Source organism: Staurois parvus, unplaced genomic scaffold, assembly GCF_062004578.1.
Source record: "Staurois parvus isolate SC_StPar_1 unplaced genomic scaffold, SC_StPar_1.0 ptg000153l, whole genome shotgun sequence".
Taxonomy (NCBI): domain Eukaryota; kingdom Metazoa; phylum Chordata; class Amphibia; order Anura; family Ranidae; genus Staurois; species Staurois parvus.
Genome location: NW_028317949.1, coordinates 22993941 through 23021353, shown reverse-complemented (window position 1 = coordinate 23021353; position 27413 = coordinate 22993941). Strand labels below are relative to the sequence as shown.

The 27413-nt window shown below is 42.6% G+C and overlaps 1 protein-coding gene across 4 annotated transcripts in view; it reads left to right on the top strand.

Annotated features, from left to right (window-relative positions):
• Nucleotides 1-12763: 12763 nt before the first annotated feature.
• The window catches only part of RNF152 (ring finger protein 152), a 58007-nt gene continuing 43357 nt past the window's right edge, over nucleotides 12764-27413 (top strand). The window contains exon 1 of one of the 4 annotated variants that reach the window (XM_089674850.1): nucleotides 12764-13001. The gene's annotated coding sequence lies outside the window, so the exon portion shown is untranslated. Of the gene's footprint in view, nucleotides 13002-13050; nucleotides 13232-13786; nucleotides 13959-14197; nucleotides 14337-27413 lie in introns of those variants that run through there. The other 3 variants (XM_089674854.1, XM_089674851.1, XM_089674853.1) reach the window with 3 other exon arrangements.

Here is a 27413-nt window from a genome sequence, read left to right as displayed (position 1 = left end):
GCTTTCATTATTTTGTTGACAGGCCGCCAGCCAAACACTTTCTAGCCCAAAGAAACATCTCCAGAGGAGAAAAACATCTGGATGAGACCTCTTAGCATGAAACGGTGGGATTTATCTGCTAAACTTAGGCTCTTCTGCAGTAGCAAATAAACATAAACTTAGAAAAATATATACTATGTATTGTCGGTAATGAATGTTGACGAAAAGACAACTCCCCATGGAACAGCGTGTTCAGAAAGCTTTTTTACATTTGGTTCTATAGGACTATACAGAGGATGTTCTTTGCATGAATATTACTAACCAGCCTTATTATTTTAGCCAATATAAAGCATATTAAACACATTTGTGATGTCTGTGCATACCTATTATATTAATTAAAACACGTTAATTGCAGACAACTTATTATAGCAAAATGTTTTATTATTACAAGGTATATAAAATAGTTTTAATAATACATAGGGTCTACCTTTTTTTTTTGTTAAATTCAAGTGTCACCATTGTACATGGTGGCCTACTTACAGTATCTTCCTGAAAATAATACTGATCTGTCGTTCATATACTTTATTTTTGATTTAAATGGAAAAGAGTACAAGAGATGGAGGTCATAAGTGTCAGGAACATTTTATAACGTAGAACAAGATATATCATCATATAGGAAAATATAGGAATACATGTGAGGGAATGAGGGAGAACTTCAATAGAACATATTGCTTTTACCCTGAGCCTTCATGGGTTCTATGGAAGTAGTATTATAAGACAAAGCATTCTTCATGCTTTTATATATGGACTTTAAGGTATGGTATTTAAGCAATATCTAAAGTTGAAACCTTTTTTTTTGTTAGATTCATTGGAGATTTTTCCCTTTACTTCTTGTCCTATAAACATAATAGGACGTAGGGTAAATCTCTTCACGTAAGGTTTATCCCCTCTTAAACTCACCACACAGATTACAAACTGATTGAGCAATCTCATATAAATCTACCAGCCACTATGTAATACAAGATCATGCCTGATTGTATACAAATAAGTACATCAGGTCCTTCAAGTACATATGTCCTAAAAATCTAAAGGGGGTTGTACAGAGATTATACACTTAGATTGTTATGTGCTCGGTGACCTTTGGGCACTTAGCACTGGAAAACCCCACTCCTTTCACAAAATGTTGTATTTCACTTTCAGTTCTGGAGGCAATGGTCATCAGCACAAATAGAGAGAGTGAATATCCCAAGGTTGGACATAAAACCTTGACACTTTACTTATTAACAATCTACAGTTGCAAGAAAAAGTATGTGAACCCCTTGGGATTATGTGGAGTTTTGCATGAATTGGGCATAAAATGTGCTCTGAACGTCATCTAAGTCACAACAATAGAAGAACACAGTCTGCTGAACATAATACTACACAAACATTAGATGTTGCCATGGTTTAATTGCACATAACATGTAAACATTCACAGTGCAGGGAGGAAAAAGTATGTGAACCTTTGGACTTAATAACTGGTTGACCCTCCTTTGGCAGCAATAACCTCAACCAAACGTTTCCTGTAGTTGCAGATCAGACCTGCACAACAATATGGAGTAATTTTGGACCACTCCTCTTCACAAAACTGTTTCAGTGTAGCAATATTCTTGGGATGTCTGGTGTGAATCACTCTCTTAAGGTCATGCCACAGCATTTCAATCGGGTTGAGGTCAGGACTCTGACTGGGCCACTCCAGAAGGCGTATTCTGTGCTGTTGCAGCCATTGTTTTGTTGAATTACTTGTATGCTTTGGGTCATTGTCCTGTTGCATCACCCATCCTCTGCGGAGCTTCAGTTGGCGGACAGATGGTCGTATGTTTTCCTGCAAAATGTCTTGATAAACTCTAGAATTCATTTTCCCATCAATGACAACAATCCGTCCAGGCCCTGAGGCAGCAAAGCAGCCCCAAACCATGATGCTCCCTCCGCCATGTTTTACAATGGGGATGAGGTTTTGATGTTGGTGTGCTGTGCCTTTTTTTCTCCACACATAGTGTTGTGTGTTCTTCCCAAACAACTCAATCTTGGTTTCATCTGTCCACAGTATATTTTGCCAGTAGTGCTGTGGAACATCCAGGTGCTCTTTTGCAAACTTCAAACGTGCTGCAATATTCTTTTTGGAAAGCAATGGCTTCCTCCGTGGTGTCCTCCCATGTACTCCATTCTTGTTTAATGTTTTCCTTATTGTAGATTTGTCAACAAAAATGTTAGCGTGTGCCAGAGATTTCTGTAGGTCTTTAGCTGACACTCTGGGATTCTTCTTTACCTCATGCAGCATTCTGCGCTGTGCTCTTGCAGTCATTTTTACAGGACGACCACGCCTAGGGAGAGTAGCAACAGTGCTAAACTTTCTCCATTTGTAGACAGTCTGTCTTACCGTGGACACATGAACATCAAGGCTTTTGGAGATACTTTTGTAACCCTTTCCAGCTTCATGCAAGTCAACAAATCTTGATCGTAGGTCTTCTGAGAGCTCTTTTCTGCGAGGCATGGTTCACATCAGACAGTGCTTCTTGAAACCAGTAAACCCAAAACAGGTGTGTGTTTTTTAAGGGCAGGACAGCTGTCAGCAACACATCCAATATCATCACACTGATTTGAGTCAAGGTTGGCTCACTCCTGGCTCCAATTAGCTCTGGGAGAAGTCATTAAGCTAGGGCCTCACATACTTTTTCCTCCCTGCACTGTGAATATTTACATGTTATGTGCAATTAAACCATGGCAACATCTGATGTTTGTGTAGTATTATGTTCAGCAGACTGTGTTCTTCTATTGTTGTGACTTAGATGATGTTCAGAGCCCAGAGTGGGGCCTAATCAGAATACCCAAAGGTGGACAGGAACCACCACACAGAATTATTTGAATGACAGTCACATTGTAGAAAATAAATAGGCACAGCCAAGGCAGTTATAACAATGGTACTACATATATTGCGGACCATAAAGTTCTTCTGGCGGAGGAAGTACAATGATACACATTTACAGATTTAGAATGCCAGAGGAGCACTTTCCTTGGAGGGCTTGTAGTGTTATTATGTCACACTATGATCCCTCTAAGTTCCTGTAGATATCCGGCTGCTGGTGGGAGAATGTTCCAGGAAGCTTACGCTCTGTAATGGGAAACCTATTATTTCCCTCCTTGACAGGTACATCTCCCTAATGAAACTCCCACCCTTTCTCTCGCCAGTGGGTTCTCTATCCCTATATTACTGCTATATTGCAGGCACACTGTATGAAACAGAATCTCCTACTTAAGATCTGTTTCAAGATGGTGTCCTAATCTTCTGAGATTTTGGCATCCAATAGGAAATGCTGTCCTCTCCAAAATGGTGCCTGTAGTCCAAAGCAGAGGACAAATTAGTCCTCAATATTCTCTTGCCAGCCTGAAGAAATGTAACACTGCTGCCTTTGGGATGGCAGTTTTACTGCAACCCAACACCTCCTTACACTTGCTGCCCTCTACAAGCTGGCTACCACACAGCTAGGGAAGGAGGGGGGGTTGTATTCATTCCTGTCAAAACTCCCCCATTCAAATTAATGGGGCTACACCACAACCACTAGCCAAATGCTTGGTTCCCTATTGCCCTGTTGGGCAAAAGCAAACAAAATTTAAAAAACATACATTTAGGAGGTGATAGAATTGATTCCTGAACGCCTGGAAGGAACTTGACAAAAAATGAAGCAGATGGCCAAAACAACCAAAAATTCCTAAATGGGGTTGTAAGACTCCCCTAATCTATGTAAAAGTTTTAGCTTTAGATATACTTTATTTAAAGGACCTAATTTACCACTATTTTAAAGGTTAAAGTGCTTGTAAAGGCTCAATGTTCTTTACCTTCATGCATTCTATACATAAAGGTACAAATCCTTCTGTATGCAGTATCCCCCCCAGCCCCCCTAATACTCACCTAAGCCCCTCTCGATCCAGCAATGCCCACTGGAGTCTCAACTCCCTCTCCTCATTGGCTGAGACAGAAGCGAGGCCATTGGCTCCCACTGCTGTCAATCACAGTCAGTGAGCCAATGAGAAGAGAAAGGGACTGGGGCCGAGCAGTGGCTCCATGTGTGAATGGACACGCAGAGCAGCGGGTGCCCCCATAGCAAGCTGCTTGCTGTAGGGGCACCCGACAGGAGGGAGGGGCCAGGAGCGCTAGCAGGGGATCCGAGAAGAGGAGGCAAAACCACTGCACACAGCAGGTAAGTATAGACATATTTGTTATTTTTTCTAAAAAAAAAAAGCCTTAAGAGTCACTTTAATACAAGTATATATTCTATAATATGGAAGGTTAAAAAAAAAAATAGTTTAAACATTCTGCTGCTTAACATTTGAATCTCTGTAGTGATATTGTCCATTTATCAAATCATTATAATGAGATGATATATTAGGGAATTTTTCCAGTCTGCATTTAGAAGTATAAATATGGTAATGAGGGATTCAGTGAGCGCTAACCGACACAGCAGCTGATACACTAAAAAGGAAAACCATCAACCTTCAAACAAACAATATAAGATAAATAGTGCAGCGCTAGATGTTATATGACTGTACCAGTATTGAAGATGGTGCAGTATCCCTTACTTAAATGTCAACAGATGTGGACCACATGCATTATATGTGACCAAACACACTATATGTGATCCTCCCAAGGGTTGAAAACAGGGGGGGAAGAAATGACGTGAGCTTCACACAATTTCACTTCACAATACAAAACGCACAATATAAATGCACAGTACAGTCCAGTCATCAAAGAAACACAGATGAGTGTATCTCGATGAGATCTTTATGATGCATGTAGTCCGGCGATATGCAGAAGAAATGAATAAATTGCGCACTCACCGGAAGCACAATTTAAATTGTGCGTTTGTGTCTCATACACCAAAGATCACTCCGACTGTGGATGAAGGGAAGCTCCGAACAGGTGGTTCTATGATTAAAGGTAACTCATCTGGAGCCACATCGAGCATTTAATTCCTCAGGACTACCAGGTGATTACTCCAAGGCCCAGAGATATATTCAGCTGATCCTGTTTTGGAACCTGTCTGCCAGAAGGAATCCCCAGATGGGTTACCTTTCATCATAGAACCACCTGTTCGGAGCTTCCCTTCATCCACAGTCGGAGTGATCTTTGGTGTATGAGACACAAACGCACAATTTAAATTGTGCTTCCGGTGAGTGCGCAATTTATTCATTTCTTCTGCATATCGCCGGACTACATGCATCATAAAGATCTCATCGAGATACACTCATCTGTGTTTCTTTGATGACTGGACTGTACTGTGCATTTATATTGTGCGTTTTGTATTGTGAAGTGAAATTGTGTGAAGCTCACGTCATTTCTTCCCCCCCTGTTTTCAACCCTTGGGAGGATCACATATAGTGTGTTTGGTCACATATAATGTATGTGGTCCACATCTGTTGACATTTAAGTAAGGGATATTGCACCATCTTCAATACTGGTACAGTCATATAACATCTAGCGCTGCACTATTTATCTTATATTGCATTTAGAAGTATATTGTTTGTGTCAACGGCAAAGGAAAATTAGGCCCCCACCTAAGACAAATGAACTGTGGAGTACAAAATTTGTTCTGATTTTTTTCTCTGATAATCTTTACAATTTGTTCTTTTATACAGTTGTTATGGGGCCAGAATGCCACCCTGACAGTTTGTGCAAAGACTAGTGCAGATATAAGATAGAAATCAAAGAACATAGCGACACAGGCTGTTTACCACACAAGAAGACACCTCCATATACATTAGGTAAACATAAAAAACGTAAACTGAAAGACAAGTAAGGTTTGATCCTAATACCTTGGTGGCTTTAGAGGTACTTGCTTTTACTGCTCCAATCCAACATAGTTCTCACACAAGTTCATCTCACAGGCACCTCCTGTTATTTTAATGCCACATCACCTCAAAGTGAAATTCTGACCTGGAATGGTGGCCAGGGAACCCACCCTCACTGTTCCAGACTATTTATTTATTACAGATTTTTTAAAATGCTGTCAATTTATGTAGCTCTTTGCATACTTTAAATTTACATTAGTCCCTGCCCTCGAGGAGCTTACATACTAACATGCATACATACACAAAATCTAGGGGCAATTTTAGTAATGTCTTTGTAGTGTAGGAGGAAATCAGAGTAACTCACGGAAATCAATACAAGCACAGGGAAAACTTTCAGAAAGTGTCCTGGCTGGGATTCCAAGTGAAGACCCCAAAGCTGCAAGACAGAAGTGCTAACCACTAAGTCACTGTGCTGCTCATATACCAGTCATCATTACAAACTACTTCTAGAGTCTCTGAAACAATATAGACCATCCCACAAGCCATCTGGGGTAGCTTGGACATGGAACACAGAGTGACAGTGTGTTATGGAAAGGTTTGGCATCTCCTTGGTTACAGACAGTCAGTTGTTCTAGTATCAAACAAGAAATCCAGGAGCACCAGGAACCACCTCTCTTTGGCTTGGGCCATCAACGTCAGCAGGGAGTGGTCCAGCAAGTCATAAAAAACAGCCCGGCAGGTCAGTCGGGTAACTAGCATATTTAACACCAAGGGTGGATTATTTGTAACTCCCCCCCCCCCCCCATTCTCTGCTATATGGACTCAATGAACGTTTTCTTTATTTGTTGTATAATTACACTCACCGGCCACTTTACACCTTGCTAGTACTGAGTTGGACCAACTTTTGCCTTCAGAACTGGCTTAATTCATCGTGGCATAGATTCAACAAGGTGTTGGAAACATTCCTCAGAGATTTTGGTCAATATTGACATGAGTTACTGTTGTCTTTCTGTTATCTCGAACCAGTCTACCCATTCTCCTAAGACCTCTGACATCAACAAGGCATTTTCGTCCACACAACTGCCGGTCACTGGATATTTTCTTTTTTTCAGACCATTCTCTGTTAATCCTAGAGATAGTTGTGTGCTAAAATCCCAGTAGATCAGTAGTTTTTGAAATACTCAGACCAGTCCGTCTGGCACCAACAACAATGCCACATTCAAAGTCACTTAAATCCCCTTTCTTCCCCATTCTGATGCTCGGTTTGAACATCAGTAAGTCATCTTCAACGTGTCTAGATGCCTAAAGGCATTGAACTGATGCCATGTGATTGGCTGATTAGCAATTTGTGTTACCAAGCAATTGAACACGTGTGCCTAATAAAGTTGCTGGTGAGTGTATATTATCACGTTGGTCAAAAAAAACAAAACAAAAAAAAACAAGAGGGTTAATAGCATTGCATAAAGTAAGCTAGGGTAAAACAGAGAGTAATAACAGCATGCTAAATAAAATACAATTATAAAATTAATAAAATTAAAGGGTGTAAAAGTGAAGAGCATAGTGGGCAGTGGTAAAACATACTGTAGGTATGCTTGCAGTAAAAAAAAATAGGTAAAAAGGATTTTTTTTTTAAAGCTAATGCTAATATATTCCCCACATGATATGTGATTACTTACCATGTTGTGTGTTCACCAGGGGCAGACTGACCATTTGGAAACTTGGGCACTGCCCGAGGGCCCGGGGTCAGTAGGGGGCCCCATGAGATGCCCCTGGTACCTTTTTCATAGGCCTTTTTTGAGTTTGGGCAAGGACACAGGGGCCTCATGATCCCCTATTGCCCGAGGGCCCCATGAGTTGTCAGTCCGCCCCTGGTGTTCACATATACTTTCAGGCTCCTATCACAGGACCTGTATACATTTTGCTCAGCAGGGGATCTGTTCCGCTGATCCCCTGCTGAGCTGAGCAGAGTGGCCTGATCACATGTCTGTGTCTGCTCCGCTTATGCAGAGAGGATACAGCCTACTCCACTCTACAAAGGAGATTGAAAAAACAGACAGGTGGACCCGATCGGACCATTTGTGTGAAAGAGACCCAAGACAGACATATACATGCCAACCTGTCTAAGTCTGAAGCAACAACATATTTAATTGAATGCTATACCAGGAGGCGGTACAAGCACCCTGGGCAGATGCTGGACAACTTTATTTCACCTGTGTCTGAATGTGCTGCCTGAAGTTGTCTGTTCAAGGGCAAGAGTAAAGATCCTTTCACATGGGGCAGATTCTGTTTAGATCAGCAGGGGATCTGTTTGATGATACCATGCTGGTTGTAGCAGAGTGGGCGGATGTAAAGGGGGCTCTGAAGGGGACAGTTGATGTAAAGGGGGCTCTGATGGGGACAGTTGATGTAAAGGGGGCTTTGATGGGGACAGTTGATGTAAAGGGGGCTCTGATGGGGACAGTTGATGTAAGGGGGACTCTGATAAGGACAGTTGATGTAAAACGGGCTCTGATGGGGACAGTTGATGTAAGGGGGACTCTGATAAGGACAGTTGATGTAAGGGGGACTCTGATAAGGACAGTTGATGTGAAGGGGGCTCTGATGGGGACAGTTGATGTAAGGGGGACTCTGATAAGGACAGTTGATGTAAAGGGGCTTTGATGGGGAGAGGTGATGTAAAGGGGGCTTTGATGGGAACAGTTGATGTAAGGGGGACTCTGATAAGGACAGCTGATGTAAAGGGGGCTCTGATGGGGACAGTGGATGTAAGGGGGCACTCTGATGGGGACAGTTGATGTAAGGGGGACTCTTATAAGGATGTTTGATGTAAAGAGGGCTCTGATGGGGACAATCGATGTAAGGGGGCATTCTGATGGGGACTGTTGATATAAAGGGGCAGTCTGATGGGGACAGTTGACGTAAGGGGGCACTCTAATGGGGACTGTTGATATAAGTGGGACTCTGATAAGGATGTTTGATGTGAAGAGGGCTCTAATGGGGACAGTCGATGTAAGGGGGCATTCTGATGGGGACTGTTGATGCAAGGGGGACTCTGATGGGGCAATTTATGTAAGGGGGACTCTGATGGGGCAATTTATGTAAGGGGGACTCTGATAAGGACATTTGATGTAAAGAGGGCTGTGATGGGGACGGTTGATGTAAGGGGGCACTCTGATGGGGACTGTTGATGTAAAGGGGCAGTCTGATGGGAACAGTTGAAGCAAGGGGGACGCTGATGGGGCAATTGATGCACAGGGGACTCTGATAGGGACACTTAATTTAAGGGGGACTTTAATGGGGACAGTTAATGTAAGGGGGGTTCTAATAGGAACAATTTATGTAAGGGGGGCTCTGATGGAGACAATTGATTTGAGTGGGAGTCTAATGGGGACAGTTGGTGTAAGGAGGTAGTCAGATATTTGATGCGGAGGGTGGGAAAATGACACTGTGATGTGGACATCAGATGTAAAGAGGGACTCTGATGAAAGGTGGACTCTGATGGGGCACTTGATATAAGGAGCAGGGGTGGACTGACCATCTGGAAACTCGGGCACTGCCTGAGGGCCCAGGGTCAGTAGGGGGCCCCATGAGATGCCCCTGGTACCTTTTTCATAGGCTTTTTTGAGTTTGGGCAAGGACACAGGGGCCCCATGAGTTGTCAGTCCACCTCTGATAAGGAGGCACAGGTTCTATTTAATCATCCTAATCTAATGACAGCATAATACACACTGGCAGTTCCTGTTCACTCCTGCACCACCTCTGCACTACCTGTCATATTCAGGGGCGGACTGACAACTCATGGGGCCCCCGGGTTTTAGGGGATCATGGGGCACGTGTCCTTGCCCAAACTCAAAAAAGCCTATGAAAAAGGTACTAAGGGCATCTCATGGGGCCCCCTACTGACCCCAGGCCCTCGGGCAGTGCCCGAGTTTCCAAATGGTCAGTCCGCCCCTGGTCATATTACCTGTCACCTGACATTATTTCCCAGTTGTGACTTGTGGAACAGAAGCGTGCAGAGTAAATGGGGAATACTTGATGGTATCTCTGTTACACTGTTGACATTATGCCCCCTGACTTTGAATACTGCACCACCAGATCAGATAGTCGGAGTTTTTTGAAAGGTATTGGGGTTTGACTGGGGCTGGACCTAGACTATCTAGGTCCAGCCTTGTTCCAACCCCAATACCTTTCGAAAAACTCATTTTGCATAATAATAAAAAAAAGGGATACAGACAAAAAATAGTAAAAAAGAGGAAAAAAAAGGTGGGGTGGAAAAGGCGGGAGGGAGTCCAGAGCCAGCTTGCGCACATGCACATTTTTGGTTCACTTAGCGGAGTTTTTTGCACGCCCACCACAGGTTTAAAAAAAAAGAAAACTTTCTTATATCTAAGGTTTTTCAGAGTCTCTTTTTTTGTTCAATATTATAGGATTTTTGTTTTGGTAACATGTCAGGAATTATTGGTGTGGATCTGCTGGAGGGTGTACTTTAATGAGCAGATGTAGCTAATAAAGTGTCCTCTGGGCAGTGACTAGCCAGTTGCTGTATCTTTACAAGTTCCTCAGTGCTGTGTAAATTAGAAGCAGCACATGCACACAAGGATACATATACATGCACACATGGATACATGCACACAAGGATACATATACATGCACACAAGGATACATATACACAAGGATACATACACATGCACACAAGGATACATATACATGCACACAAGGATACATATACACAAGGATACATACACATGCACACAAGAATACATATACATGCACACAAGGATACATATACACACAAGGATACATATACATGCACACAAGGATACATGCACACAAGGATACATATACATGCACACAAGGATACATGCACACAAGGATACATACACACAAGGATACATACACATGCACACAAGGATACATATACATGCACACAAGGATACATGCACACAAGGATACATACACACAAGGATACATACACATGCACACAAGGATACATATACATGCACACAAGGATACATACACATGCACACAAGGATACATATACACACAAGGATACATATACATGCACACAAGGATACATGCACACAAGGATACATATACATGCACACAAGGATACATGCACACAAGGATACATACACACAAGGATACATACACATGCACACAAGGATACATATACATGCACACAAGGATACATGCACACAAGGATACATGCACACAAGGATACATATACATGCACACAAGGATACATATACATGCACACAAGGAAGGATACATGCACACAAGGAAGGATACATGCACACAAGGATACATGCACACAAGGATACATATACATGCACACAAGGATACATATACATGCACACATGGATACATATACATGCACACATGGATACATATACATGCACACAAGGATACATATACATGCACACAAGGATACATGCACACAAGGATACATATACATGCACACAAGGATACATATACATGCACACAAGGATACATACACACAAGGATACATATACATGCACACAAGGATACATACACACAAGGATACATATACATGCACACAAGGATACATATACATGCACACAAGGATACATACACACAAGGATACATATACATGCACACAAGGATACATATACATGCACACAAGGATACATATACATGCACACAAGGATACATACACACAAGGATACATATACATGCACACAAGGATACATACACACAAGGATACATATACATGCACACAAGGATACATATACACAAGGATACATATACATGCACACAAGGATACATATACATACACACAAGGATACATGCACACAAGGATACATACACACAAGGATACATATACATGCACACAAGGATACATATACATGCACACAAGGATACATATACATGCACACAAGGATACATACACACAAGGATACATATACATGCACACAAGGATACATACACACAAGGATACATATACATGCACACAAGGATACATATACATGCACACAAGGATACATACACACAAGGATACATATACATGCACACAAGGATACATATACATGCACACAAGGATACATATACATGCACACAAGGATACATACACACAAGGATACATATACATGCACACAAGCATACATACACACAAGGATACATATACATGCACACAAGGATACATATACACAAGGATACATATACATGCACACAAGGATACATATACATACACACAAGGATACATGCACACAAGGATACATACACACAAGGATACATATACATGCACACAAGGATACATATACATGCACACAAGGATACATATACATGCACACAAGGATACATACACACAAGGATACATATACATGCACACAAGGATACATATACACAAGGATACATATACATGCACACAAGGATACATATACATGCACACAAGGATACATATACACAAGGATACATATACATGCACACAAGGATACATATACATGCACACAAGGATACATACACACAAGGATACATATACATGCACACAAGGATACATATACATACACACAAGGATACATATACATGCACACAAGGATACATATACATACACACAAGGATACATATACATACACACAAGGATACATATACATACACACAAGGATACATATACATGCACACAAGGATACATGCACACAAGGATACATACACACAAGGATACATATACATGCACACAAGGATACATATACATGCACACATGGATACATATACATGCACACAAGGATACATGCACACAAGGATACATATACATGCACACATGGATACATATACATGCACACATGGATACATGCACACAAGGATACGTATACATGCACACATGGATACATATACATGACGTTGTGAATTGCTACAAGAATTTGTTTCTTTTCTGGCTGTGTATTGGGTGTGGTTCCTGAATTCATTCAGATTCCACCCACTTGTAGAAAAAGAAGTCTTCCTATGTAAACTAGGTCATCGCATACACAGGCATCGCTGGTCGCAGAGGTAACCTCCATCTACTTGTGTGTTCGCTGCCTGGAGCTGGCAGAAGTTCAGAAGAGGGGAAATCAAGCAACACCCCTTCCTCTCCTTAATCTGGATGGTGAGAAGCAGGGATCAGCCCAGACACAAACATTCGGCTGTCAGTGCGAGGAGTCCTGTCCAGCGGTGGGGAGCAGCAGGAGACCCCCTGCGATCAGGTGAGTGCCTTCTACTCCTGTCATCCAGACGTCTAATGACCTGCCATGGCACCATCGCCTCCACTCTGTGCCCAGGAAGACCATAGGAAGCAGCACACCGCTGATTTGCATGTCACAAGCCTTGGGACTTGAAACTCGTTACCTTTTTTTTGGCTGCCAACAGGACCCTGTCTTGGGATTTGCAGCTCATTGCCTAACAGGCACTAATGGATGTTTCCCTGCAGAGACTTGTAAGTCATTGGCATCCAGCAGCTGGCACCTTGTCACCTTGCAGGGACAGGCAGACAGTCGCTTTATAGAAACTAGGACTGTTTGCAGTATTTAATAATCAGATGTGATGTGTGCTGTTGTGTTCTCCCCCCTGTATACAGATGATCACACTGTCACCTATACAGGAGTTTGATCTGTGCAGCCTGATCATAAGAAAAGTGGAGGAGATTTCTCCTAATCATCCTGATATCCCCCCCCCTCCCTCCTTCATTGTCACTACTAGGTTATCATGGGCTCCTCTATTACATGCTGTTCAGATTGCCTATCCCCTGGGCTGTCTGCTGCTATAGAATGCTACCTCTGCAGCAGAATCCTGAATGGGCTCCCTATGTGCTTGAAGTCCTGCTGCCTCTGTGTTTTGTCTGGATTCTACTCCTGGAAATCCGTCCCCCATCAGAACACAATCTGTGTGTTTAAGTCACAGTCAGGTTGCTAATGGGCAGAGCTGGACATGTCCCTTTTTTTTTTTTTTTTTTTTTTTTTTAAAGGGGGCTGGGATCTATAGGAAGAGTCCTTCACTTTGTGAAAGAGGGTGACTAGTAGGGAGGATGTTGTGATTGGGTTTGCTGTCTGATTTCCCCCGCAAGCAGAACAAAGCCCTGTTATTGCTTCCTCCTGCCTGCACAAGCCTTGAACACTAGCAGCTGATATCATCATGCAGGAGCTGGGGAGCATGAACGCAAGCAGGTACTGTCCACTGGAGACCATGCCTAGGCAGACAGACCCTTCATGGAATGTCCTTCTAGATATGCGTCTTGCATGCCTACATTGCTGCTGCTGCATCATCTCTAAAGATGGGATCATTTGGTGGGTTTGCTGGAAACAAAGGAACCTCAGTGGTGGAGGAGGCTCAGAGCCTTGTGTGTGTTCCCTGTGAGGCTGGATGTTTTACTTAAAAACATGGGGGGGAGAGAGAGGCAATGCATGATCTCATAGTGTAAGAATGTGGGATTTGGCTGGGAAATTGCTTCTTTCCAATCTGGTGCTGTACACATCTGGAATACATCACCGTGCCTGTGCAACGGATGAGATTATCAGTACATTTTCTGCCTGCTGCATACGGAGGTGTGTATGGATAACGCAGAAATTGAGTTAATGCGCTTTTTATTGGGTTACCTTAACTTGGATCAGCTTGGCAACCCGTACGTGGTAACCCAATGGTCTTAACGGTTATCAAACGGGCACATCTGATTCAACCTACAGCTGGCACAAGCCTCCTTGCCAAGGCAGACACCTTGGTATAGAGTGCCAATTTGTTCACCATGGCAGCTACTCCTGTAGACTATGCTAAAACTGCAGCACTAAGAGGACAGGCTTGGTGGAAACAACAAAAACAAACAAAATAATGCTTCTTCTAACCATCTCATTGAGTTGTAGGTCACACGGTGTCATGTGTTTATAAACAAATAACGGCGGGGAAAAAAATCTGACATGCAGTTGTGTGACGGGGAATTGTTTCAACCGAAAAATGAACTATTGTTCTCTTGGATTTAACTTGTGTTGCTGTCCAAACGCCGAGCGTCAGATATGTATTCGCGTCGGATCGTTAGCTACAGTTGACGTACAGGTCTGCTTAATTGACGAAGGGATTATTTATTTGCTGCTGGCTTGTGAAATGGGATGTAGAAATGTGCAATTAATTCTGCTAAGTCAGTTGCAGAGATGTTCTTATGCAATAGAAGCAATGAGTTCTGATCTTAGGCCAGTCCCAAAAATACTGAGGAGCAACATGGAGCTGGATTATTTAGTAGTTTTTTGTTCTGTATGCATCTGAGCAGTTAAAGGTCCCCTCGTTCAGGAAAGCCTTCATGCACTTCTTGAAAATCTGTTAGGACATGTAGTGTGAACAAAAGATCAGATTATGTTACATACAGAAAGGAGAAGTTCTAGTGAAGGAGGAGTGCACACAAAAATGAAGGTTGTCACTGCTGACCTTCTGAAAATGCAGCTGCCTGGCTGTCCTGGTGTCATAACTGAGCAGGGTAGGGAGGTCAGAACTCCTGATCTGTACACTGGTTCCGGATCAGTGATTTTAGAGAGTATTGAAATCATTGGATCTTATGACAGTCAGACAACAAGTGTTTTTTTTTTTTTGTTTCTTTTAGTAGGTCAGCAGTGGCATATATTATTCTAGTACAAATCTTCATTAAATCCCAATGATTCGGTTATTATTAGACTGCCGATTTTGCTGTAAGACATGGATAAAACTGTACATAAAGTGGAAGAAAACCTTTAGGGTCCATGCACACTGGGCTTAAAAAAAAAAAAGCCAGTTCTTTTGGCAGAAAAAAAATGCTCAGAGCGTTTTTGTACAGGCTTTTAGGAGTGTTTAGCGTTTCTGCCAGAAAACTCTTCTCAAAAATACGCACCAGAAGGGTTTTTCTTTTCTGCCTCTAAATGCTGAGCTTAAAATATGCATCTAAACATCCTAATGTGCGTGGACAATAGGGTTGATTTACTAAAACTGGAGAGTGCAAAATTTGATGCAGCTGTGCATGGCAGCCAATCAGCTTCTAACTTCATCCTGTTCAATTAAGCTTTGACAGTAAAACCTGGAAGCTGATTGGTTTCTGTGCAGATCTGCACCAGATTTTGCACTCTCCACTTTTAGTAAATCAACCCCATAGTATGACATTTGCGTTTTTCCTGTAGAAGCAGCTCAAATTCCTGTAGAAGCAGCGTTTAATCCTACATGGACCCTGAATCTCACATGTATGTATTGGTCATTTATATGCTAGGCAGTAGTGTATTTAGGTTTTGTGCTGCCCTAGGCAACACAAGAATAGTCTGCCCCCACGGATACCGACCAACACCACCCCCCTTCCCCCTCCCACGGAGAGAGAGCCTGACATTGACAAACAACACCCTTGCCAGCGCCCCCCCCCCCCCCCGAGAGAGCCTTCCACTACCCCCCCCCCCCCGCGCGATAGAGAAAAAGATACTCCTCGTCACAGCTCCAGGAACGAAAGTCAGGGTCTACATGCACCATCAAGCAGCCTGCAGCCTCTCTTGGATCCCACCTGCTTCCCATGGCGCACATGTCCCTTCTTTCTTCCCTTCTTCTGGGGGTAGGTGCTACCCCCCCTGAAAACTTCCGCCCTAGGCAAGTGCCTTGTTTGCCTAGTGGTAAATACACCCCTGATACTAGGGCACACTAGAATCTCTTAAACCTAAGGCACTTTAATGTGCAAACAGTGGGGTGAATTTACTAAAGGCAGATCCTGTGTACTTTGCAAGTGCACAGGATCCCGTGTACTTTGCAAGTGCAGTTAGTAAATGTCATGAAGCTCTGCTGAGCTCCATCATCCAATCATAGGGAAGCAAAAAGTGTTGGCTTTTAAAGTGATTGTAAACCTATGATGTATTTTTTTTTTTTTTTTCTAAATAACCTACATGTCATTCTTTCCTGCTCTGTGCAATGGTTCTGCACAATGCAGCCCTGATCCTTCTCGTTTCTGGTCCCCCACTGGTGTTGTTGGCCCCTCCCTTCTGCCGAATGCCCCTATAGCAAGTAGCTTGTGATGGGGGCCCTTTTGTGTGCTCCCTCCTGACCCCTTCTCTGTATGTCCATTGATATGCAAAGCACAGCTCAGCCTGCCCCACAGACTTCCTCACTGGCTGTGATTGACAGCAGCAAGAGCCAATGGCTCCCGCTGCTGTCTCTGAGGGAATGAGGAGAGAGCCACAACTCTCGTGCACACCTCGTGGATTGAGATCGGGCTCAGGTAAGTATGGTGGGGGGAAGGGGTGCTGGGGAGAGAGCAGACCACAGAAGGTTTTTACCTTGCATAGAATGCATTAAGATAACAAAACGTCTAGCTTTATAACCAACTTAAGCCCAGCACCAGGAATTAGGAAAAATGCTTGTTATGGTTGGATGTGCCGGAATATGGAGAAGGGTCCAGCAGGGTCCCTCCAGCTTTGTATGATTGGTACCCTGCTGTTTCCTCTCCAAGATGCTCCTGGCAACAATTGCATGCTCGCCCCCACCACTTACAAATGGGGTTAATAGTCCTGCATTGTATATGATGACACTGAGGGAACGCCTGCAGACCAAAGCTTCAGGGAGAAAGGGGCAGTGCTGGAGTTACCAGGAGTTGAAGATGGGGTAATCCTGCCTGTTCCTGTACCCGCTAGACCTAACAAGTATTTAACCCTTACAGTCCAAGGGCTCCCAACTGCAAGGATCGGTTTCTTCTAACATCTGGAGTTGGGCTTTATAGTAAGCCATTCATGAGAAGCTCAGGGGGCTGCTATTGCCGAACTTCATCTGAAGATGAGAGTTGCTTGACTGGTGTGTTGATCCACCACCTTCCCTGTTTTGAGCCACTGACCAGCAACCAGTATGGATGTCAGGAGAGTCCGAGAAATGTTAGCCGTATTTTTTGACATCCCTTTTCTGTGTTAGTGACTCGAAGTATTGAAGTAAGAGGGTCAACGTGACAGCCAGGCAACCAGCAATTTCAGGAGGAAAGGCCATTAATGGCAGTCTCCAATTCATTTGTGGGTTTCCTTGCAGGAATGCAGGTGGAATAATCTGTAATTAAACTTAGTAACTAGGTTTCCCAAGGATCTTGTGTTGCGATCCCCAAAGCATGCAATGTTGATGAATTCTGAGGGCATAGGAGGATGTTTTTCTAAGGTATATTCCTATCCCCACTGTTTACATAGCATAGTTCCATGGCTTGTACACCGTCAAGATAAGTTTACAGCAAGCTAGGTATGTGATATACTCTATATATTGGCTTTTGACTCCGAGTAAAGGATTGGGATGAATTACTAAATGTCATCGTTGATTAGAACATGCTTCAATAATATCCATGACACAGTAAATCAAGTGCTTGGGAAAGTAAGTAAGAAGAGCTGGAACTCTGGAGTGTGTGGTGTTTTTTTTTTTTTTTTTTTTTTTTTCTTTGCGGGGGCAGTGGAGTGGAGTGTAACCACTCCCCCTCCCCCAAAAGGTGCCAAATGTGGCGGGGGGGGCAGATAAGTGGAGCTTCCACTTTTGGGTGGATCTCGGCTTTACAGAATCTAAATAATGAGGTTGGCAGCTTCTACATATGGAAGGCATTCCATGATGACCCGAAATTGTGGTAGAACTGAATACATTTAGAATTGTAGCAGAGGACTATGATATACAAGTCCAAATCCAAGTTTATTTCGATGACTGTTTGCAAAGCCAGTGCATTTCGAGGGCTGTAGCTTGCTCCCTTCATCAGGGCTAAAGAAATGCAACAAATATACAATGCATATGGTCTCAGACCGATATATAGTTGAAGTGTTGAATTTCCATCAGCAGCTGGTTCAATCAGTCTTTGAACTAGTAAATCAGATGGCATGGACCATTCAGACATAGGGTGTGCCTGGATAGGTAAATGCATGGCATGTGTAGTTTGTTTAGACTGTCAGCTGTTTTGTGTAAACATTAAACTTGGTACTTGGAAATCCTCTCTACAGAAAAGGATAAGTACTTTTTGTGATGTCTGAGCATTGCTTAAGGTGACTGTAGTTTTGCAGAATCTTTTTCTTAACATTTTGATAAACCTTCAGTGACTGCTTGGACCGAAAAGGAGGTAGACCCAACAAAGCTTGTCCCGAAAATGTAACGGTTACTGCAAATAAGAAAAGTATCATGGACAGCAGAAAACTGTGTTCTGTTTTGAGCACAATGATCTATTAAGAATACATGAAGCTCCATTGACTGCAAGCCGCAGAGCAACTTGCTGACATGTACAACTGCTGTCTCTGTTGGTGGATATTTTTAGGTTCAGTCCTCAGGGGAGTCATTCTGTAAAGATTGACATCTCTGGCCCCAGACAATAACCTAAGAATATCTTGGGTCAAATGGTGGCTATGCAAAGCCTAATAAAATGGTGGCTGTGCAGAGCCTAATAAAATGATGGCTATATAGAGCTTAATAAAGAGGTTAATAAAATGTATCTGAATTTACTGTGCAATTGAGTGTTGTAAAATACAGATATTAAAAGGCCAGTCCACCCCAAAGCCATATTGTATAGGTGGAGGGCTGAATTATCCCCTTGCTTCTTATGTCTTTGGTAGAGCCAGATCTGCCTGTCATAGTTCCCCAATCGTTTCCTGTCCAGAAGGTGTTTTTTGACATTCCTTCCCACCTTGTTGTATTCCAACGCCCTCGTTTGATTCTACAAAAGAAAAACTAACAGGGAAAGAGGAGCCCTTGCATATGTCATGTACACACTGCTCAACTCACATGCAGATACACTATATTGCCAAAAGTATTGGGTTGCCTGCCTTTACACGCGCATGAACTTTAATGGCATCCCAGGCTTAGTCCGTAGGGTTCATTTATGAGTTGGCCCACCCCTTGCAGCTAGAACAGATTCAACTCTTCTGGGAAGGCCGTCCACAAGGTTTAGGAGGGTGTCTATGGGGATGTTTGAGCATTCCTGCAGAAGCACATTTTTGAGGTCAGGCACTGATGTCAGAGGAGGAGGCCTGGCTCGCAGTCTCCATTCTAATTCATCCCAAAGGTGTTCTATTGGGTTGAGGTCAGGACTCTGTGCAGGCCAGTCAAGTTCCTCCACCCCAGACTCACTCATCCATGTCTTTATGGACCTTACTTTGTGCACTGGTGTGCAGTCATGTTGGAACAGGAAGGGGCCATCCCCAAACTGTTCCCACAAAGTTGAGAGCATGAAATTGTCTTTGGTATGCTGGCGCTTTAAGAATTCCCTTCACTGGAACTAAGGGGCCAAGCCCAACCCCTGAAAAACAACCCCACACCATAATCCCTCCTCCACCAAACTTTGCACTTGGCACAATGCAGTCAGGCAAGTACAATTCTCCTTGCAACTGCCAAACCCCGGCATGTCCATTGGACTGCTTGACAGAGAAGCATGATTTGTCACTCCAGAGAACACATCTCCACTGCTCTAGAATCCAGCGGTGGCATGCTTTACATCACTGCATCCGACACTTTGCATTGCACTTGGTGATGTAAGGCTTGGATGCAGCTGCTCGGCCATGGAAACCCATTCCATGAAGCTCTCTACGCACTGTTGTTGTGCTAATCTGAAGGTTAGATGAAGTTTGGAGGCCTTCAGCTAATGACTCTGCACACTGCACTTCAGCATGTGCTGACCCCGCTCTGTCACTTTACGTGGCCAAGATGTGTGTGTGTTGTTCCCAGGTGCTTCCACTTTGTTTAAATACCACTAACAGTTGACCGTGGAATATTTAGTAGCCAGGAAATTTCATGGATGGACTCCCTGGAATCTATCAAACTGAAACATCAGTTTTGGATAGGTTGCCACTAAGGCTCATTTTTAAATAAGTGTGACTTGTTGTACGTCTTTGGACACATAAAGTTGCATGGCACGTCTCACCCCTTTTGATTTCAGTGACACCCATTCCAGTGTATGCGACTTAAAAAGAGGTTCCTGACACTACTTTTTTTTTTTTTTTTCTGTGACTTGAGTGTTAGAGTGTGTAAACTCACATAAAAATCGCACTGGAAATCACGTGACTTTAGAGTCACACTAGTGTGAACTGAGCGTAAACCCATCTGTTATGATTGAAATGCTGTGTGTCCCTTTTTTTTTTTTTTTTTTTCTGTTGTTTGGCACCCATCTAATAGACAAAAAACAAGGAAGAATTCCAGCCAACAGTGAATGTCTACTGAGGTTCTAAGTCTTCTAAGACTTTCTATCCAGAACAAAAAAAAAAAGTTGGCTGTATTTTGGGCTTTGAAAAAAAATAAATATACACACATAATGATGTACACAATTTATTAAAGTAAAACCTATTTTACAAAGTTCCTCTAGCAAATTTGACTATTAATTTTCTAACACTGTTTGCCCATCGTAGCCCTCTTCTCTCCTTAGAGCACCCAAAATTCTCTTTGTTGATGACCGCCTTGTTAACCTAAGTTCTCCATGTACTATGTGAAACGGGGGTGTGACCGTTCCATCCAATCATGGCTTGGAGCTCCCCCCCACTGAGCTCCACAGTTTGAGACTTCAGATTCCCGCCTCCTGCTGAGAGAGCTGAGAAAAAATCCTTTCATCTGCATGTTTATTGAATGATCTACAGAAGAAATGGCTGCAGATACACATCTACAACTTATATAAAAGGTTTGGTTCTTCTCTGTGCATTATCTAAGGCCAGTCGGTTCACTGCATATATGTGATGGTTTTTATAGGTTGTTAACTAGCCTCTAGCCAGTCTGCCACATGAACATCATGGCCCTTATGAAGTCTTTCTCTGTGCTTTCACCTCTGTCAGCAAGCTCACAGTGTTAGAGTAACAGAGATGTACTCTACATGACAGCATTGTGACTGGATCACAGGATCATCCCTAGCTGTTTGTGTCTTGTATTGTTGTGTTTGGAGTCCAGTATTACCTCTTTTTTTTCAGAATGACCCAGATACTTGGTACTTAAACTGACTTCAAGTAGAAAAGCTGGAGAGGCAGCAGGCCATATAATAATTTCACCACTAGACTGCTCTATATGGTTACATCCCATATATAAGCATGCATGTCTATATTTATATATGTATAGGAAAAAAAATTGTCAGCTGAAACATTTGGAAATGGTTGGCAAGCTGTAGGCAGTCAATGCATAATCATTTTTTCCATTGAGGATTATCACTGAAAGAAAAATCTGTGTAGGAAGACTGGAGACAGAATAAGCAGAGAAGATAGATAATAGACATCTAAAGACTGTTGAAATGCTGGTGACATAGGCTGTCACAAGTGCTGCTGATGGTATACAACACATTACATCTATACGTATATTCAGACTTTCATGTTCACCATCCGAGGAGATGGCTCCATAGAGGTGGTGAAGATGCCATAACACGGGGCTTTTTCATTGACCTCTTATGCAGTGGAATTTGGACAATCGTAACATTCTGCAAAACAAAACTGTCATCCTCCAGTTTTAATAGGCATCTCGGTGTTAAGCTTCGAAAAGAAGGTATTCATGTTTCATTCCATCACATTTTCTAAAAACAGAGGAAGAAAACTCATGCAAATCATTCCTTTTAGTATGTCCAAAAGTATGAAATAAGTCCCACCATGTGCAGTTTGCTGGATTCTGTCGAGGTGGCAACTGCAGGGCTCCCCATCCTCTTCCTGCTGAACTTTCAACACTGTGTTGGCTGACACATTTGGAGCCTCCGGGCTGAGCTGCACTAAAGATGATGTAACAGGGACCTGCCCTCTCCTCCCCTGAGAAGAGTTCTTTGCCTGTAATAAGATCTGCCAATGGGGGGAAAGTCTGATCATTGACAGGATCCCCCCCCCCCCCCATTCATAGTTTGTATTACAGGCTTTGCAATCAGTGAAAGAACTTTTCTCATTGGAGGACCCAAAGCTGTCAATCCCTACAGCACTAGAAGTTTAGCAGCAGGAAGAGGACAAGGCATCCCTGCAGTGATGATCTCTACAAAGTCCAGCAGCCTGCACATTGTTCACTTTTATCACAGGTATGTAATGCAGAATAAAGTGTGTTTTTGTTTGTTTGTTTTTTTTTTTTGGTTGGGGTGTATGGTTTTTGTTTTTTGTTTTGCTTTGTGATTTGTTTTTTTTTTTTTTTAGCTAAGCCTCAGCTTTAAAGTCATTCTGATTTGTTGCTCTGTGTTTGTTGTTTTGCATGCAAAAAATATCAGTTCAACCTCTTGCCACCCACATAATGCATCTGTGTGGTGACCAAGGAGGTGGGCTGTAATGCTCATGTGCTGTACATATGCAGCCAAGGATCTCTATGTTGAGAGCGCTCACAGCACAGTGACTGAGCTGTCATAGTCAGCTCTTAGTCTATAGTCATGATCGGTAGCTGGCAGGATGGGCTCCTGGCCATGTGACAACCAATCCTACTAGTCATGTGATTGGAATTCTGTCCTGCCCTCGGGCTTAATGACCCAGTTAAAGGGACGCTGGGGCTGGGCAAGAGGGTGTTCTTGACTGAATATGTTATAATGCTTCTTGCACTTTTTGGGCTCATTCAGTGATGCTCTGAAAGTGACCTGATCAATGTTTAATTCTCCTTGAGTGGTAAAAATCTTGCTGCTCATTTTTAACTCCATATGGGACTTCATGATCTATCACAGAGTGTGTGTGTGATGCTTTTGGCAAGGATGTGTTGTTGTTATACAGGATTTACATAGCTCCAACAGTTCGTGTGTGTGTTTTTTTTTTTTTTTTTTTTTTTTTTTTTTTTGTGCAAACAGTATAGTTTCAATACAGGAGGAATCAGAGGGCCCTGCTTGTTAGAGCTTACAATCTAAAAGGGAGGGTCAAGTGACACAAAAGGTAATAAGATGAGGTTGAGCTGTTGGAGAAAATAAAAGTACAGTTGTTAGGTACTGGCAGGATAGCCTTCTCTGAACAGAAAAGTTTTCAATGATTGCCTAAAAGTGTACAGAGTAGGAGAAAGTCAGACAGATTGGGGTAGGGAATTCCATTAGATCGGAGAGGCTCAGGAGAAGTCCTGGAAGCGGGCATGGGAAAAGATGACAAGGGAACTAGAGAGCAGGAGGTCTTGGGAGGAATGAAGAGAGAGCGATTTGGTTGGTATTTTGATATTAGTGATGTAGCTGGGGCCAAGTTTTGGATGGCTTTGTAAGCTGCTGTTAGTATTTTGAATTTAATTTGTTGGGTGAGTGGCAGTCAATGCAGCGATTGGTAGAGAGGGGTGGCAGACACTGAATGGTCGGTAAGGTAGATGAGCCCGGCAGCAGCATTCATGTTGAATTGGGAGCTTTGTGGTGTCTGATTAGAAAAGGGTGTATTTTTTTTAGATGTTGCATAGGTTGAGATGGCAAGCTTTGGAAAGTGATTGAACTGTCCTTTCGACCCCACATCCAGAGTTACCCCTGGCAAGCGCGGACGGGTTGATGGTTGTGCCATTGATCTTGACAGAGGAGTCTGGGGAAGGGGCACATGGGGTAGGAAATATTAGGAGCTTTGTTTTGGATAGATTGAGTTTGAATAGGTGGTGTGACATCCATACTGATATGTTGGTCAGTAAGTTAGTGATGAGTAAGGAGGCTGATGTTGTGAGCTGCGGGGCAGAGAGATAGCTGTCTACATTTTCAATATAATTTCTATGCTAACGACACCCAAATCTATCTGCTTACCCAAGGAGGAGCTGTAGATTGAGAATAGGGGAGGTCCGAGAACAGAACCTTGGAAGACTCCAACGGAATTGAAAGTGCCATGAAGGTACGGTGGGATGGATAAGGTGAGAACCAACGTAAAGCACAGTTATGGAGATCAAAGGAGTACAGTTTTTTTGAGGATGGAGTGGTGGTCAATGGTATCAAAGGCAGCCGAAAGGTCCAGAAGTAGGAGTACAGAATAGTGTCCATTGGTTTTAGCCGTATTAAATCATTTGTGAGTTTTAGGAGAGCAGTTTCTGTGGAGTGTTGAGGGCAAAATCCAGACGGAAGTGGAACAAGAAGGTTATTCTTTAATGAGGTAACTGTTACTGGAAGGATGTTGAGAATATCTAGTTAAATGCTTGTCATTGAAACCATACTCCAAGTGTGTGTCTAATCCCCTGTTTTACAGTAGGTCCTCAGCCATCAGCTATGATGGCATAACCTGATAGAGTAAGTCTTGGTTCACATTAGTTCAGCTGCAGCCTGATTCATTTTTTTAGTCTTGTGTGTTTTTTTTTTTTTTTTTTTTCTTGGCACGTTTTTGATGTGTTTTTCAGGCTTTATACTTTTCATCTACAAAATAAAAGACTGGATTTTATGCACAAAACTACCAAAAACACATTAAAAATGCATGTACATGCGTTTTTACACGTGATTTTGGTGCATTTCCATTGAAGTCAATGCGGCCAAACTGCACCAATGCTGCAACTGCACCAAAGTAGCGCATGCACCTTTTCAATGAACATGCTGAATTGATGTGAACCGGCACCATAGAGAATAATGTGATTTACATTGTTGTGCTCTTCTGCAAGCAGCAGCTGCATGAGGAAAAGTCTTAGCCCTGGTTCACACCAGTGTAGCTTTGAAGTTGCGCTACTCAGCATGACTTCAAAGCCAACAATTCAGTGCGATTTCATTGTGGCTTGCTGACATTCTGTATAACTTCATTTAACAGATGTCTATGAAAATTGCAATGAAGGTGCATAGAAATACTGCAGGAACCCTTTTTTTTTTTATGTACTGCAACTTGAGTCGGACGGATTTGCATCGTTCCATTGCTGCAAATAGGATGCAACTTGTGTGACTTCTGCATTCAGGAAAGGCGCATTTTAGCCGAAAGAACCACTAAACATGTCTACAGGTGAAACTCGAAAAATTAGAATATCGTGCAAAAGTTCATTTATTTCAGTAATGCAACTTAAAAGGTGAAACTAATATATGAGATACTCATTACATGCAAAGCAAGATAGTTCAAGCCGTGATTTGTCATAATTGTGATGATTATTTTTTACAGCTCATAAAAACCCCAAATCCACAATCTCATAAAATTAGAATATTACATTCAATCAATAAAACAAGGATTGTACATAGAACAATATCGGACCTCTGAAAAGTATAAGCATGCATATGTACTCAGTACTTGGTTTGGGCCCCTTTTGCAGCAATTACTGCCTCAATGCGGCGTGGCATGGAAGCTATCAGCCTGTGGCCCTGCTGAGGTGTTATGGAAGACCAGGATGCTTCAATAGCGGCCTTCAGCTCTTCTGCATTGTTCGGTCTCATGTCTCTCATCTTTCTCTTGGCAATGCCCCATAGATTCTCTATGGGGTTCAGGTCAGGTGAGTTTGCTGGCCAATCAAGCACAGTAATCCCACGGTCCTTGAACCAGGTTTTGGTGCTTTTGGCAGTGTGGGCAGGTGTCAGGTCATCAGTCTTTCCCATGATTGTGATTCCTACTGAACCAGACTGAGAGACCATTTAAAGGCTCAGGAACCCTTTGCAGATGTTATGGCTTAATTAGCTGATTAGAGTGGGACACTTTGAGCCGAGAATATTGCACCTTTTCACAATATTCTCATTTTCTGAGATTGTGGATTTGGGGTTTTCATGAGCTGTAAGCCATAATCATCACAATGATGACAAATCACAGCTTGAACTATCTTGCTTTGCATGTAATGAGTCTATCTCATATATTAGTTTCACCTTTTAAGTTGCATTACTGAAATAAATGCTATCCTCTATGATTAAGCCTCACTGGGCGGGGTGAAGTGCATTAGCGACGGGGCTCAGGAGGAGCTCAAGGCTGAGGCCCTTCACATTTCTTTTCACCTGCTAAGCTAGTGGTGTGCGGTCTCTTTCATCCCTTCATATGCCTGAATGCTAGGCACAATTAGTGTTTGAGTGTTCATAAATAATTTTGGCCAATGGAATTAATGAATGCCAAACTTTTGACTTTTGATTCCCCTAAATGCATTTGCAAAACTTAGCTAAAGGTGCGTTTTTTTTTTTTTTTTTTTTTTTTTAAGCAATTATTTTCTCTCTTGGAGCAAAGGCGTCCAGTGTAGGGGGGAAAAAACCTTGCAGTGTGCATGAGACCTGAATTTGAATGGAAACCTCATTTTGCAGTCCCTGTTTTGCGGAGTTCAGACAGTGGGAGAGAGAAGCAGCAGAAGGAGCCATTCAGGTATGCTGCAGTGCGCAAATCTATGCTGATAGGAGATGAGAGCAGAGTGACAGGCAGCTTCATCAGTGTGCCACTTCTTCTTTTTAGGTCTCATGCACACTGAGTATTTGCTCTGCACCGTTGAACGCCTTTTTTCCTAGTTTTCCATATTTTTTAGATGTGTCAAGCATTTGAACATTTACGGAATCCATTTTTATTAATTTATACTTGCCATTGGAATGAATTCTCAATCCGTAAACACGTCTATTGTTTACACATTTGTTCAACATTTTTTTTTCCTGCTCTTCCTCCTTAATGCTCTGGTATTTGTTTGTTTTTTTCCCCTGTCTGTAACTGTACATGGACACTTGGGTTGAATTACTAAAACTGGAAAGTGCAAAATCTGGTGCAGCTGTGCATAGCAACCAATCGGCTTCTAACTTCAGCATGTTCAATTAAGCTTTGATAATTGGGACCGGACGTCCCAGCAACTACCCAGCATCCTATGTGTCCATGCACACATAGACTGTAATCAGCATTTTTTGACAGGGGCAC